At 43.8% G+C, this 17,301-nt stretch overlaps 1 protein-coding gene across 2 annotated transcripts in view; it reads left to right on the forward strand.

Moving 5' to 3' along the window:
* Positions 1–1,725: 1,725 nt before the first annotated feature.
* The window catches only part of CD82 (CD82 molecule), an 82,170-nt gene continuing 66,594 nt past the window's right edge, over positions 1,726–17,301 (forward strand). Inside the window, exon 1 of one of the 2 annotated variants that reach the window (XM_036764314.1) lies at positions 1,726–1,964. The gene's annotated coding sequence lies outside the window, so the exon portion shown is untranslated. The remainder of the gene's footprint in view (positions 1,965–17,301) is intronic. The other variant, XM_036764315.1, reaches the window with a different exon arrangement.

Below are 17,301 nucleotides of genomic sequence, written 5' to 3' on the forward strand. Positions count from 1 at the left end.
GAGGAAGAAATTAAAGCTATCTACAGGCATATGAAAAAATGCTCTGGATCGCTGCTGATTAGAGAAATGCAAATCAAAACAACTCTTAGATACCACATCTCTCCTGTCAGATTGGCTAAAATAACAAATCAGGAGAATGATAAATGCTGGAAAGGATGTGGGGAAATTGGAACATTGTTGCATTGCTGGTGGAGTTGTGAGCTGATCCAGCCATTTTGGAGGGCGGTGTGGAACTATGCCCAAAGGGCTATAGAAATGTAAATAGCCATTTCTAAAGTCTATGTCTGTCTGACTAACTGATATCAACTGATAATCATGGGGAGAAGCACGCTGGTGGGGGCTCATGAGCTAAAACATTAGAAAGACATCCCTCCTCCCCCTTCAACCTCTTAGGAATAACCTTCTGAGGGAAGATGTAGCCATCAGATGTAGCCATCTAGAGACCTTACCTGCCAATGAGTACGGAGATTTGGGAAGTGACCCCAGAGCCTACATGCGCTAAATGCAGACAAAAGTGAAAAAAAGGGGAGGAGAAAGAAGGAGAAGAATTAATGAAAAACAATGAGGCTTAGTGGATATAGGTCTTCTTGACTTTTGAAGAATCCTCAGATGAATTGTCTTGGCTGAGGAAACTTAGCCACGGGGGTTTGAGCTTTCACTGACTGTTCCCCATGTTTGGAATCCCCCCCCCCCCACTCAGCCCCCTGGCTTCCCTGACTTCTTTCAAGACTCAGCTCAAGAGATCTGCTTCCTGCCCCCCTCCCCCATGAGTACCTTTCCTTGGCGATTACCGTATTTACACTACATCCCTCCATACTCATACATATGTATGCTTATCTTGTACGCACACGGTCGTTTTCACGTTGCCTCCCCCATCAAAATGTGAGCTCCTCTAAGGCACCAGGGACAGTGGTTTTTCATTTCTTTAATGCTCCCAGTACTTGGCAGCACCTGGCACATTAACAGCACTTAATAAAAGTTTGTTGATTGACTGACAGCCCCCCCAGGCAGACACAGTGGCCAGTGGTTCCAGGGATGATACCAGGAACCAATGGGAAGGAACATCGGAAGCTCCCCAACCTACCCAAGCTGCTGGACTCTGAATCCCTGGATGCTGCAATAACTTGGGTCCTGAACTGGTCTTCTATTTTAGAGAAGACCCGCAGGGCCTGGCTTAAAGTTCCTTCAGGCAATCCCAGCTTGCCCAAGGATTTTTCACATTTAATCATTATAAAGTCTCTGATTGGTTGAACGAACCTCGTTCTCACTCCATTAGGGTATCGGAGGACATCTTCATCACAATTTTAAGGTGGTGAGCTGAGGTGACTACATTGATTTATTTAACCAACTCCACCCTTACAAGTTCAAGGAGTTCACAAGCACCCTTTGAGGTAGCTAATACGGATATCATTATCCCCAGTTTACAGATGAGGAAACTGAGGCTCAAGGCGGCCAAAGCGATTTACTTGTTCGTCATCACGCAGTTAGAGCCAGAGTAGTGATTGTTGAACCCCTGTTTTCCTGACTCCAAAGCCAGCACGTCAAATCCACGTCGCTCCCCCTCCCCGCCCCCGAAATGGGGCTGAGGGTGGACCCAAAGATCTTTTACCACCCTGCCGGCTCTCTGACTGTCACCCCCTCCCCTCCGGACCTAGATTGAGAGGTTGGGCCTCTTCCTCCCAGCAGCCGAAGGGGGCGTGGCGTGGCTGCTGCAGTTGGAAGGCTGCTGGACAGCTTCTTCCCAGGGCGGCCGCAGGAGGGGGCTCTGGCCGATCGCAGCGCAGGGCACGGCAAAGCCAGGCAGAGGCGAGCAGAACCGAGCTGGGCAGAGGTTAGCAGAGGCAGACAGGGCAGGAGAAGGCTAGAACGGTGTCAGAAGGGACCGGACCGGACCATACCGGGCTCAGAGCGCAGGGAGCAGGGCGCACAGCCAGCAGCAGCAGCGGCCAGAGCCAAGCCCACAGGTAAGCGGCGGGGTACCTACGCAGCTGCCACTTCTGGAGCCCCGCTCCCAGCTGGGAGACCGCTGCGTTGGCACGGATCGACGGCGCCGGGGTGGCGGGGGTCGCCGAGGCAGGGAGTGAGGCAAGAAGGACGAAAAGTTGGCTCGACCACCAGGGGTGTTTGGGGCCAACTTGCCGGGGGAGCCAGAGCTGGTGGGCGCTGTGCCGGGGGTCGCAGGCGTCCGGGGCTGGCAGTCCTCCCAGCGCCCCTTCTCCTCATTGCCTCCTTCCGAGGGCGGAGTAAGGGGGCTGAGCTCGTGGGGGGGGGCGTATTGGGGGGAACCATGGCTTACCTAACCTCAGTTTCCCTCCCCCTCATGCCTCTGGACACTGTGCCAGCTGTACCAATGAGTGTGATGAGCTTTCCTGGCCCCGTGGGTTCACTTGTTTTGAGCATCCCCCCTTATTCCATGTGCAGTTTCACCCTCTGGTGTCCCCTCCGTGGAAGACCCTCTCTCCCAGTGCCTCTACATGCTCAGCCTCATACCCTCCCTATTCCACCAAAACCAAACGAATTTCCAAGGCTTAATAGATTTCCTTGTGAAGGGTTTTACTGTACAAGTGAGTCATTCTGGTGCAATGGGAAAAACCAAACCAAACCAAAAACAGTGGCTCTGGAGTCACAAGACCTGGGTTCAAATGCTGACTCTGTCATTAACCGTGTGACCTTGGACAGATCGTTGAACCTCTCTGGGACTAAGTTTCCAAAACTGTAAAAAAAAAGGGCGGGGGGGGGGGGGAGTTGGACTAGATAATATCTTAAGGTCTCTTCAAACTCTAGATCTATGATCCAGTTTCAATGGAAAGAAAGGTGGATTTGGAGTCTCTGGACCCAGGTTCAAACGTGTATAGTACCTTGGTTCTTTATTCTCTCATTTGGAAAATAAGGGGATGGGGGATGGGTCTCTTAAGGACTTTTCTTGAGTTTCAGGTGCCTGTTATACATTTGTATGTACATATTTATGTATGAATGTAGATGCATCTATAGAATAGAGAATACATTGAGGACTTCTGGGAGTACAATATACCTCTGTTAGGTATATTATCTTGGGAATTCCTTTGGCATGTAGGTCCCTTTCAACTCTTAAACTCTATGATGAGTTGAGAGATCTGAGTTTGAATCATGACCAAGTTGGAATGACCTTGGACCTCCCCTAGGCAAGCGCTTTACAAATACTCTTCCCATTTGAACCTCCCCTTCACTCTTGGAGGTAGGGGCTACTATTATCTCCATTCAACAGGTGAGGAAACTGAGGCAAGCAGAGTGACTTGCCCAGGGTCACATAGCTGAGAAGTGTTAGAGGTAGAATTTGAATCAGATCTTCTTGACTCCAGGCCCAGGACTCTATCCACTGGGCTACTTAGCTATCTTGGCTTCCTTTTCTTGTTCTACTGAGTAAACCTGAGTAAAGTACATTCTTAGCTTTCTCCCTTTGCCTGAGGCATGTTAAGTTTACAGCTCAGAAGCCCCAACTTATTTATTTCCTCCTCTTGGCAATGATGCCTTATAAATATATTCTTCCCAGCTTTCCACTCTGGGGAGCCTGGGAACAACAAAGATTCAGACATTGGTGTCTGGGCAGTATCCACTACCCAGGTTCCTTCTTCTCCTTTTGGCTGCTCTGGTAAGCTAAGGTTGGTCCCCATAGGTTTCTCCCTGGAAACTCTCCCCAGTGTTTCCTGACAACCCTCCCAGGCCCCAGGGACTTTTCTGGGGGAGCACAACCTGGAGGCCCCGGGCTAGAAAGCTAATGACTGCTTCTTATCAGATAGAAATGTGGATATACCAGTTCAGCATGGGACAAATGGAGAAAGCCTATGAAACTGTCTCAGCATGGGCTTTGGATTCAAAGTGAGGGCCATCTGGGGGCCTGCCCCATGGTGCTTGTACTCTGGGAAAGTTTCTGGGCATTGCACTGTGATAAGCCACCCTTGGATGTCTTTTTTCAAATTTGAAAAGTGGTGCTTTTTGTGTATTCTGGAACCTGCTTACAGAGTAGGGTCTAAAGAGCACTGACTAGTTTCTGTTTGGCCTGGCAGTTGGGGACTGTTGACAACTGACATTTGGAAGGAAGACTGGGAAGCAGGTCTCCTTCCTTGTCATCTGGAGAGGTTAGCTGGTGGCTGGTGGCAGAGCCCATGTTCAGAAGCCCTCCTTTGGTATATTCCCCCATGTGTAGAGTGGGTGGGTATTTCTGACTGTAAGAGATAGACCTCTATGTGCTCTGGGTTTCTTCAACCTTTTGTATTTCCCTTCCCCTTCTACATTTACAGAAGTGGGTGGGATTGTGGGTCATGTATAATGGAAAAGCTAGAGTCTTTGGAATAAAGTTTTCGGGGCTTTGGAGAGAAATAAGAGAAATGTAGAGTAGAGAAAAGAATATTCAATTCAGAATCATGGGACTTGGGTTAGAATCCTGCCTCAGCTACTTACTACTTGTGTGACCTTGGACAAGTCTCTTCCCCTTTGATGGGCTGGTTGCTTTAGATGTCAAATAAGATTAATTGCCTCAGTTGGACTAGATGAGCCCCAAGTCCCGATTCAGATCTAAAATCCCATCAACTTTTCACATCCCATTTTGTACTGGCTGCTGAAATCTAGCTGCAGTTACCAGAAATTAGGATAAAAACCAGGATCAGAAAAGATACTGTTTATAAAGTGCGTAGTGCAGGGCCCTGTCACACAGAAGGCATTATACAAATGCTTGCTATTATTAATTACATGAGTGTTCTTCCTTGTGGTGGATCTCTTGAAGGAGGAATAGCATAAGATGTGAATTCCTACCCTCAAAGCCTGTTCCTTCTTACGGAAGAAAACAATTATTAGCACAGTCTCTGGAAATAAATAGAAAAATTCACAGGACAGGTGGGATGGAATGCCACTGATATTTCTGGTGATTGGGAAGAAAGTTTTGGAGAAAGGAGAAATCATTTATTTTTAAATTAACTTATTTATTTTTAGTTTTCGTTTACAACATTCAGTTCCTCAAGTATTTGAGTTTCAAATTTTCTCCTCCTCCCCCCTCCCCACCCAAGATGGCATGCAATTTGATACAGGTTCTAAATATACCTTCACACTAAACATATTTTCACAATAGCCAGGTTGTAAAGAAGAACTATAGCCAATGGAATGAACCACGAGAAAGAAGAAACAAAACAGAAACAAAAACAAACAAAAAAAGAGAGCAAATGGTTTGCTTCAATCTGCACTCAGACTCCATAATTATTTCTCTGGATGTGAATTGCTTTTTCCATCATGAGTCTTTTGGAGTTGTCTTAGAACCTTGCATTGTTGAGAAGAGCCAAGTCTATCAAAGTTAGTCATCAGAGATACCATATGTCTGTGATTTTGTATAATGTTCTCCTGGTTCAGCTCCCCTCACTCAGCATCAGATCATATAAGTCTTTCCAGGTATTATGAAGTTCACCTGTTCTTCATTTCTTAGAGCATTACATTCATATATTACAGCTTGTTTAGCTGTACCTCAATTGATGGGCATCCCCTTGATTTTCAATTGTTTGCCACCACAAAAAGAGCTGCTATAAATATTTTCAAACATATGGGTCCTTTTCCCACTGGTATGATTTCTTTGGGATACAGCCCTAGAAGTGGTACTGCTGTGTCAAAGGGTATACACATTTTTATAGTCCTTTGGTCAAAGTTCCAAATTGTTCTCCATAAAGGTTAGATCAGTTCACAACTCTACCAATAATGCATTAGTTTTCCAACTTTCCCACATCCGCTCTACCATTTATGGTTTTCCTACTTTGTCATGTTAGCCAATCTGACAGGTGACATGTGATACCTAAGAGTGGTTTTGATTCGCATTTCTCTAATCAATAGTAATTTAGAGCATTTTCCATGACTATAGATACTTTGATTTCTTCCTCTGAAAACTACCTGTTCATATCCTTTGACCATTTATCAATTAGGGAATGACTTGTATTCTAATAAATTTGACTCAGTTCTCTGTATATTTTAGAAATGAGGCCTTTGTCAGAGACACTGATTGTAAAAATTCTTTCCCAGTTTTCTGCTTCCCTCCTCATCCTGGTTGCATTGACTTTGTTTGTATAAAAACTTTTCAATTTAATGTAATCAAAATTATCCATTTTGCACTTCATAATGTTATCTATCTCTTGTTTGGTCATAAATTCTTCCAAAAGGAGAAATCATTTAGCAGTGAAAGGGATGGCAGAGACCCAGAGAGTTAAGGTAACTTGCCCAGCTTTCCTGGGTGTAGCAATGTTCTGAGTCCTGGTTAAGCCTGGAGCTCCGTAAGAAGATGGGATTCCCTTCTACTACTGGGCCCTAGAAAGGTCCGGGGGAGGGCTTAGTAGGCATTATGAGTGAGCCTGGGGTGGGGAATAATAATGGTAAGTCACCTTTATAGCCATGATTTTGTTAAATCCTCAAAGCTATCCTGTGAGGTGGGTCTCAATGGCATTGGCATCCCTGTTTTACAGACCAGGAGAGAGGGGAAGGTGTTTGCCCATGGCCGTGTAGCTGATAAGTGTGATAGGACTTCCAGATCATCTCCCAACTCCAAGTCTCTGGCCTTCACCCCAAAGCCCTTCAGAAGCCTGTGCCAGCCAGCACATCCCTCCATGCCAGGAAGATCACCAACTTGGGCATTGGTATCCATTGGAAGGGGTCATTTTCTTCTTGATATTCCCCATTCTTGCCATGCTGCTAAACCTTGAAGAGGGATCCACTTCCATGCAGGAAAGGGACGAAGGTTTTTTTTTTTTTAAAGGATATGGTCTTAGAGAGCCAGCCCATGGCATTCCTCTGGCAAAGATACCCATGCCACCTGTCCTGACAGTGGCTTCAGCCTAGAGGGTGGGGCCAGCTCAAAAAGCTCTGTTCCTTCTGACTGCCAACAAAATCTAGTGTCTATTGGTCAACTTGCTAGGAGGATTTGAAGCTGGCAGGAACATCAGCCAGCCACTTGGCAGCAAGACCTTAAAAAAATTCCCTTTAAAAAATTATTCTGAACTCAACAAAAAATTAGTTATTTCCATATACAGGTAACAGAACAGAAAAGGAGGATTGCTACCAGAAATGACAGATGTCTATTAATTTCCTTCTTGGCTTCCAGCAGCTGGACCAAACAGGGCCTTGCCCATGTTTAGTAAATACTTGTTGAACCAAAAGCACATTCTAGATCCCAACTCCCTTTATTTTTACAGATGTAGAAATCGAGGCCCAGAAAAGAAAGGTGACTTCCCAAGCTCACACAGCCAGTTAAGCAGCAGAGCTAGGATCGGAACCCAGATCCCTCTGACTCAAATCCAATGTTCTTTGTTAGGTAACCAGGTTCTCTTTCTGCTGTTGGGACCTGGGTAGCTTGTAGAACTGCAGGAAGAATTCTCTATTCCCATCTTCCCATTCTACCTCCCAACCCTCCCCTGCCAGGTGGAAGGGGAAGTTTCATCAGTTTCCTCCCTTCCATAGGAAGTGGCTCCAAGGGAGGGTGGGTGGTTCTGATTTAATCTGGGAGGATCAAATGTCCTGAATTTGTTTCTGAGTTGGTCACTTTGGGACAAGAAAGGTCTCTGCCCACCTGCCTCTCCACAAGGCCAAGGAGATGTTTGTATGAGGTGGCCTGGGTTTAATCTTAATGACAGCAGCTTGGCCCTAGCTTCCCCTCCTGGCTGGTCTGGAGGGTCTGAGGAAGGAGAGACTGGAAATGAAATCATAAACACAGGAGAGAAGCTTCTTGTTTCTCTGCCTTCTCCCCTCAACACCCCCACCCTCCTGACACTGTTTAAAACAAAAAGTTCAGCTGACTGTCTTAGCTAATATCTTATGCTGGAAGTAGCTGGGTTATTGACTCAGTCCTCAGGCATATGACCTTTGGGTTATGTTTTTTTTTCTTCCTACTGTGGTCTCCCCACTGATCACTGACTCACTACCTATGCAATGGAGTGACCTGGTCTTGTGGAGTAAAAGGCAGGGCAATGTTGGGGGTGGGGTGGGAAGAAGCTTAAAATAATTGTCTGACAACTGATTCTGAGTCAAAGGATCAAAGGTTCCCTCCAGCTTTAAATCTATGATTCCAATGAAAGATATCTGGAGAAGAATCTGGAGAAACAAGCAGATGTCTCCCTGCTCTTCTCATTTCTGGGGACCAGCTCCAGCAAGGGATGTGGTGGTAGTGGTGGTGGTGATGATGATGGTGATAATAATGGTGGTGGTGGTGATGGTGATGATGATGGTGATGATAATGGTGGTAGTGATGATGATAATTGTGGTGGTGGTGATGGTAATGATTATGATGATGGTGGTGGTGATGGTGGTGATGGTGGTGGTGACAATGATGGTGGTGATGATGATGGTGGTGGTAATGTAGTTTGGGGTTGCTGGGAATCCCAAAATGCCAGGGTACAAGGCTGAGGCCATCTCGAGTGAATTCATGCACTCAAACCTTCTTCCTGTCAAGGAGCAGTTTATTGTAAGGCCAATGGAAGAGATTCCTAGAGAATCCTAACTTAATGGGAGTGAGACTGATTATATACAAAAAGCACAGTGAAAGAATATGGATGGGATTAAGGAGTATTAAGTAGTCTGGGGTGGGCCAAGAGGACCAAGTAAGGACTGTCAAATAAGCTAATTAGGTGATCTAGGTAGGCTGGAGTGGGCCAGTTGCCTTGGGCAGAGGTGCCAGTGATCTGGACTGCTGAAGTGTATGGGAAAATTCAGGGACTGGGTTGCTTTCAAAGATATGGCCTTTCCCTTTTAGGGGTCCAAGTCCCATCCCCCCACCAGTGGTGGTGGTGATAGTGTTAGATTCAACATGAGCCTTTTGATTTTGCTCATTCCTCATCTCTCCAGCTCCCCATCCCCATTCCAGTCTATCCTAATCCTGTTCCTCCCTCAAGATCCACCTTTTACACAAAGCATTCTCTGCTTTCTGCAGCCCCATGGAGATTTCTTCCTCCACTGAATGACTAAACAGAACACTTATCTATAACCCACAGTCTTGCAAGGTAGACTGTTTTCTCTAATTAACTGTTAGACAGCCAGTCCTGGGGAATGTAAGCCAACCCATCTCTGCCTGACCAGACTGTAAGGGCCTTGAGAGCAGGGACTGTGTTTTCTGTTTCTTCCACATCCGCACATTTTTTTGGTGGGTAAGCCAGAGGCTGTCATGCATGTGAGGCAATTCAACTTAACAGGCAATTGATTATTCACTACTAGGTCTAAGATCTTAGTCTTAGAACTAGAAGGAAGCTCAGAGTAGGAATTCTTTTTTTTAATAAGTTTATTTATTTTTGGTTTTCGACATTCACTTCCATAAGTTTTAAATTTTCTCCCCTTCCCTTCTTTCCCTTCTCTTCCCCAAGATGGCATGCAATCCTATATAGGCTCTACATTTACATTCCTATTAAACACATTTTCACATTAGTTGTGTTGTATAGAAGGATTGGAATGAATGGGAGGAACCATGAGAAAGAAAAACATGAAACAAAGCAAAACAAAAAAAGAAAATAGTCTGCTTCAATCTGCATTCAGACTTCATGCTTTTTTTTCTGGATATGGGTAGCATTTTCCATCATGAGTCTTTTGGAATTGTTTTAGGTCCTTGCATTGCTGAGAAGAGCTAAGTCTATCAAAGGCAGTCATCGCACACTGCGACTGTTACTGTATACAATGTTGTCCTGGTTCTGCTCACTTTATTCAAAATCAGTTCATATAAGTCTTTCTAGGTTTTTCTGAAATCCACTTGTTCATCATTTTTTATAGCACAATAGTCTTCCATTACACTTACATACCACAACTTGTTCAGCCATTGCATTAGTGATGGGCGTCCCCTCAATTTCCAGTTCTTGGCCACCACAAAAAGAGCTGCTATAAATATTTTTGTCCACGTGGGTCCTTTTCTCATTTTTATGATCTCTTTGAGATATAGCCCTAGAAGTGGTATTGCTGGGTCAAGGGGTATGCTCATTTTTATAGTCCATTGGGTATAGTTCCAGATTGCTCTCCAGAATGGTTGGATCAGTTCACAACTCCACCAACAATGAATTAGTGTTCCAATTTTCCTACATCTTCTCCAATATTTATCATTTTACTGTTTTGTTATGTTACCCAATCTGATAGTTGTGATGTGGTACCATGGAGATATTTTGGTTTGTATTTCTCTAATCAATAGTGATTTAGAGAATTTTTTAGCATGACTATAGATAGCTTTAATTTCTTCCTCTGAAAACTGCCTTTTCATATCCTTTGACATTTATCAATTGGGGAATGACTTGTATTTAGAATAGGGATTCTTGACCTTTCTTTGTGTCCTGGACCCTTTGGACAGTCTGGTGAAACCTATGGACCTTTACTCAGAATCATGTTTTTAAAGGCATAAAATAAAATGCCTAGGATTACAATGGAAACAAATTATTTTAAAATATAGTGTCTGTGTGTGTGTGTGTGTGTGTGTGTGTGTGTGTGTATGTGTGTTTGAAAATAAAGCCAAGCTCATGGATCTTAGGTTAAAAACCTCTCTGTCTTAGGTCTCTGCTAATCCTCTTACTTTATAGATGAGGAAACTGAGACCCAGAGAGATAATTTTTCCAAGATCATGGAGCTGTTAAGTGGCAGAACTGGGATGTGAACAAATCAGGTCCTCTGACTCCAAGTCCATTGATTTTCCACTGAACTAAACTCCCCTTACATTTTCTCCACCTCTTCTGTGCCAGGCACCTGCATCATGCTGGGAGTACATGGTTATAAGGTGAAATGGTCTCTTGTCTCAAGGAGCTTACATTCTACTGGAGATAAGGGGTGAAAACTAGTCAAGTCAAAAAGCATTTATTAAATGCCTACTCTGTTTGTTCCAGGCACTGTGCTAAGCACTGGGGACAAAAAGAAAGACAAAACTCACCCTGCCCTCAAGGAGCTGATATTCTAATGGGGGAAGCACTGTGTAACCAACTATGTACAAACAAAATACAGACAGGATAAACTGGAGATGATATCTGAAGGAAGGCAGTAGCATTCAGGGGAATCTGGAATAGCTTCTTACAGAGAAAAATATAGTATCTACATGTGAATATAAAATCTATGTATGTAGAACATGTGTATAAAATTTTCTGGGGGGAGGTATTCTACTCTGTGTTCTTGAGTGAGATGGATCTTGTGATCATTGTCCTTTATCCTCCTGAGGAGAGAACATTGGTACTTCCTCCAAACTAGAGGCCAGCAAAAGGCATTTTGGCTTTTGGTCAAAAAGATGACTCATATTCTGGAGGTCTAAGGAGCTAGGATTCAAACCAAGAATCACATACCCAGCAAAACTGAGTATAATACTTCAGGGCAAAATATGGATTTTCAATGAAATAGAGGACTTTCAAGCATTCTTGATGAAAAAACTGGAGTTGAATAGAAAATTTGACTTTCAAATACAAGAATCAAGAGAAACATGAAAAGGTAAACAGGAAAGAGAAATCATAAGGGACTTACTAAAGTTGAACTGTTTTGTTTACATTCCTACATGAGAAGATATTTGTAACTCATGAGACCTTTCTCAGTATTAAAGTAGTTGAAGGGAATATACATACATACATATGCACATACACATATATGTATACACATATATGTAGGTATATATACATACACACATACACACATATACACATATACATACATATACATAGACACACACACACACACACACACACACACATATATAGACAGAGGGCACAGGGTGAGTTAAATATGAAGGAACGATATGTAAAAAAATAAAATTAATGGGTGAGAGAGGAATATATTGGGAGGAGAAAGGGAGAGTAGAATGGGGTAAATTAGTTCACATAAAAGTGGAAAGAATAAGCTGTTATAATGGAGGGGAAGAGGGGGTAGGTGAAAGTGAATGAGTGAATCTTGCTCTCATCGGATTTGGCTTAAGTAGGGAATAACATACACAGTCAATTGGGTATCTTATCCTACAGGAAAGTAGGGGGGAAGGGGATAAGAGGGGGGGATGACAGAAGGGAGGGCAGATTGGGGAGGAAATAGTTAAAAGCAAACACTTTTGAAAAGGGACATGGTCAAAGGATAAACTTGAATAAAGGGGGACAGGATAGGATGGAGGGAAATATAGTTAGTCTTTCACAACATGACTATTATGGAAGTGTTTTGCATAACAATACATGTATAACCTATATTGAATCGCTTACCTTCTCAAAGAGCATGGTTGGGGAGGGAAAAAGGCAAAAAATTTGGAACTCAAAGTTCTAAAAACAAATGTTAAAAAATTATTTTCATATGCAACTGGGAAATCAAATATTCAGGCATATTCAGGTATAGAAATCTATCTTGCCCTACAAGAAAGTAAGGGGTAAAGGGATGGGCAGGGGGGAGGGAATGTAGTGATTTAAGGGAGGGCAGACTGGGGAAAGGGGCAATCAAAATACATGACATCTTGGGGTGGTGGGAGGGTAGAGATAGGGAGAAAGTTTGTAACCGAAAATCTTGTGGAAACAAATGTTGAAAACTAAAAATAAATTAACAAAATAACTAAAAAAAAACAACAAAAAATAAAAAATTCCTTGATGACAAAACAAAAAAGATGACCCAGCAGCCCAGCCCTGCCCAGATAGTGCCTCTTCCTGGGGGCTTCTGGCCTTTGCCTCATTGATCACTTTGGCTCATAGAGCTTTCTTTCCCAAACCATGCCCTCCCTACCTCCCAAGAGTTTGACTTTCTCAAGGTCACACAAAGCTGAGATTCTCATCCAGGACCTTGAACTCCTGATCCTTTGCTTTTTCCATTGTGCCAAGCAGACCTTTTATAAGATTTCTTGACTCCATTTGGGTTTTGCAGTCTAGTTTTGTACATTTTTAAGAGCCGGCCTTGGGGAGACCACTATCTCTGCTAGTCCCATTCTGTGCTGTCCCCTCACCTGAGGACTGGTCTGTCTGTAGTCTGAGGGATGGGTTGGCTTACATCCCCAGGCCTCATATGGCTCCTGTCCTTGTCAGGAACTATGGTCAAGAGACTCTAGAGCAAGTCCAAGTGGATTCCCACTTGTCCATTTGCAAGGACTCCTTGGGTTGGCAGCCAACTCAAATCCTCTCTTACTTGGAACTTAGAAGCACCTTGGTACTATGGGGCAGAGTGGTCAGATTTTGGGGTTACTTGGTCTATTTATATTCCCTTAATCTCATACATATTATTTTTGTCACAAACCACCCTCCTATCCCACTCCTATAGAGAGTGGAAGATTTGAGGAGTTGAAACCTAGGATTGTTGGGGGGGGATGGGTTATTTTTGTATTCTTAGTGTCAACTAAGTAATTAATTAACAATGCTACTGTGTGTAGCACTGTCCCAAGTGCTGGAGACACAAATACAAATAATTTAATGATAGACTCTTAATCAATGCTTGTTGAATGAATGGATAAATTATAGGATGTGGATCTGAATTCTGACTGCCACTTGCTACTGGTGTGATCACAGGCTAGCCAATCAATTAGTTTTCAAGAACCTACTATGCCTAGAACTGTGCTGGGCAATAACTACAGAGCAGACAGATATGAAAGAAATCCCTGCCCTCCAGGAGCTTACCTTCTTTCACATATATCAGTAGGTACAAAATATTTTGAAAAATAAACACCTAGGGAGGAGGAGGCACTGGCAGGGGGAGATGGTATCAGTTAAGGCTTCAGGATGTGGTGTCTGAGCTGAGCTTCAAAGACATTTAATCTCTCTGGGCCTCAGTTTTCTTATCTGTCAAATGGGAGGGGGGAGTCACCTCTGAAAATGTGTTCTTAGGAACTATTTTCTGTACTTGATTCTTTTGAAGAGGTGGCTGAAAATTGGCAGCAGGACTCGGACTGCAGCGAATGATTCCACAAAAAAATTTCCCAAAATCTGTCCTGGTGTCAGGATGTGCTCTGCATTCTCCCATGTCTACAGTCCTGGGTAATGAGAATTAATGATCAGAGAAGTGACCCTGAGGTCTAGAGAAGATACTCATTCATCAAAGACACTCTGTTGTGTTCTCTAGACCTGACTTGGAAAGTGAATGGATGTGTTTTTATGGCAGGATGTATCGGTCGAAAAGTCATAACACTGGATGCCCAGCACCATGTTAGGCACTGAGGGGGGATGACAAGAGACAAAAGAGACATTTAGCTAGCCTGCCATGGACCAGGGAATTTATATACAAAGTACTTAAGAGAATGGTGCAAGACAGTATATACTTAAGTGGAGAGAGGCATTGTGGGTTTATGACAAAAGAGTGGAGTCTTTCTGGAGTGAGGGAAGTGTTGAGTTCAAATAGCACCTTTGGCAAATCACTTCCATCATCATCACCATCATCATCATCGTCATCATCATTTTTGCTATCATTATTATCATCACCACCATCACCATCATCATTATTCTTGTTTTTGCTGTTATGGTCATCGACATCATCATCCAAAGATTTCCGCCCATGGAGTTCTTTGGAATTCTCCTTTGAGTCTGTCTGTAGGCACTGAATCAACACATATCTTGGCTTTAAACATCTCCAAGGGGCCTGATAGCTGTCCAAATTTCTTTTTTTTTTTGAACTTAGCAAACATCAAAGAAAATGCACGTTTCCATTTACATAGTAGAACAGGAAAAGAAGATTGTACATGAAACTGCAGGTCTGTTCTGTACCTGTTGCTTTTCTTTCTAAGCATACACTAAGTTTCCCATGTATCTTTTAAAGCTGTCCTGAGGAGCTGATACTTGAAAGCAGGTCTTTCCCAGAAACTTGTTGGGATCTGCCAGAAAGTTTAGCTTCTGTTTCAAGGTCCCAGTGTTCCACAGTATCAATTAGCAAAGAATGCAAGGATGGAAACAGACTCTGGCAGTACGGTGTATCTCCCTGTCTTGTCTTTCAATTATAGCCGACCTTTCACCCGTCTCTTCCCTACTTCCCCGTGGAAGCGACGGCACCATTAAAATTGCCGGCACCATTAAAATTGCCGCGGCTCCTGAGAGTTTAATAACACTCCTGGCCCCCCTCCCCAGTGCCTGCCAGGAAGACAGGTGAGTGGGAATAATACTTTCCCAAGGGTGAAGGAAGATAGGGCAGGGAGCAGTGGAGTTGAGAGGAAAGGGCAGGAGGTGATGGGCTTCAGTTCCATTCACTATCTGAACCATAGGAACACTAACCCGTACAATAAGTCTCAGGTAGGGCTTTAAGGGCCTGGGAGAAGAAATACTAGGAGCCCTGGTAGCTAAAGGTCATAAGCCCTGAGGGTAAAAGGTCCTGGAGAAGAGAAGACACAGGGAAGTAGGGGAAAGGGGGAGGATATAGCCGTCTTCATTCATTCAAAGAGCTGTCACACAGAACAGAATTCAACTCAATAAGCATTTAATGAGCTCCTACCATGGGGCAAGCACCTGCCACAAAGATGAGGGAGCCTACTTCTGCTTGGTTCTAGAACTAAGAATTATGGGTAGTAGTTAGGGAGGGCCAGATTTTGGCTTGATGTCAGAAAATGCTTCCTGTAACAATCGGAGCTGTCCCCTGATGGGGATGATGGGCTGCCTTGTGAGGGAGTGCGTCACCTATCACTTGAGATCTTCCATCAAACGTAGGATGACCCATGAAGCATTGGATATGTGCAGAGGGGAGTCTGCCTCAGACAAAAGCTGGACTCGATGGCCTCGGAGGGGTGATCCCATGAGTCTTGTCCCAGTGGCTAGAGAGCAAATAAAGAGCTCCAGGAGAGGATCACTGCTTGCCGGTGCTTGTGGAGTGTGTTGGTGATGGGAAATCTCCTCCTCTTCAAGTCTTCCTGCAACTGCTGTTTTTTTCCACTAACACAATTCAGGAACTGGAACGTCAAGGTTGAGATGTACACCAGCCAAGCCAATTATACAGATCTAGCTGTTGCCATAGGCAAATTAATGTCACGGTGGCCAGACCAGGGAGGAGAGTGTTTGGAAACGCCATATGCCAAAGGCTGAAGTAGTGTGAGACAAGAAATAATGCTCATGATCTAAATAATATAAAAATGATAATAACTCCTATTTCTGTAGCATTTTAAGGTTTTACGACCTCAAAGGAGCACAGAGATCACCTAGTCTAGTTCTTTACCACTAACTGCCCTGTCGGATAGGCAGTATCGTGTCATTAGCTCCATTTTATAGATGAGAAAATTGAAGGTAAGGTGTCTTGTACACCTCATAACTTTATTTACTACAGCCAGGATTTGAAGCTAAGCTCCCTGGCCTCAAGATTAGTAATTTCTTTATTATGTAGTGGATAGAGAGTGCTGGTCCCAGAGCCAGGAAGATCTGAGTTCAAATCCTTCTTCTTACACTTCTTAACTAGCTATGTGACCCTAGGCAAGTGATTTGACCGCTATCAGACTCAGTTTCTTCACTTATATAATGGGGATCATAAAAGCACCTGCCTCACAGGGTCATTGTAAGGATTAGATGCAACAATATAGGCAAAGCACTTTGAAAACCATAAAGTTCTATACAAATGTTACCTATTATTATTATTATTGTTGTGGTTGTTGTTGTTATCCTTGCCAGGCTTCTTCTCAGGCACCACCAAAGAGGGGGCCTGCACATTAAGATCATCGGATCATGGATTGAGAGCTTAGAGGTCATATAGTTCAACCTCCTCTCTCATTTTACAAAATTGGGAAACTGAGACCCCATAAAGTGACCTATCCAAGGTCACGCAGGTACCAAGTATTGAAGCTAGGATTCAAACCTATGTTCTCTGACTCCAAATCCAGCACTCTCTCCTCTGTGCCACTGGAGTTCTGGGGGATCCTTTAGGGTATTTTAGAAAGGGGCTCACAGGATTAGTGAATATCACTCCCCCCCATCATATTAGCTAACTCTCCTTAGATTAGTGAATATCACCCCCTGCTATGATACTAGCTAACTCCCCTTAGATTTGGGGAAGATACTTGTTTCTGCTCTTGGTCCTCACAACAAGCTGAGAGTATATTTTAACAGACAGTGGCCTCTGGTCGCCATATGAAAGGGTACAGTTAACACTAGACGGTGAACCAAGATACCTAGGCGCTAGGCTCAGTTTTGCAATTGAATTGTGTGATGTCAGGTAAATCCCTTCCCCCTCTTGGCTTTTGTCTCTTCATTTGCAGAGTTTTAGGGTTGACCTAAATCTTCCTTTATGGTTTTAATATTCCTATAACTAAATTGATATTAATGCCACTAAGTGCTGGAGCAGTGGTACCCAGTGGTGTGTTCCGACATTGACCCAGAAGGCATCTGAGTGTGGGGGGAGACCTGGCTCCCCAGCTGTGAGTCTGGCCCTATGCGAGTATCAGGT

Source organism: Trichosurus vulpecula, chromosome 6, assembly GCF_011100635.1.
Source record: "Trichosurus vulpecula isolate mTriVul1 chromosome 6, mTriVul1.pri, whole genome shotgun sequence".
Classification (NCBI taxonomy): Eukaryota; Metazoa; Chordata; class Mammalia; order Diprotodontia; family Phalangeridae; genus Trichosurus; species Trichosurus vulpecula.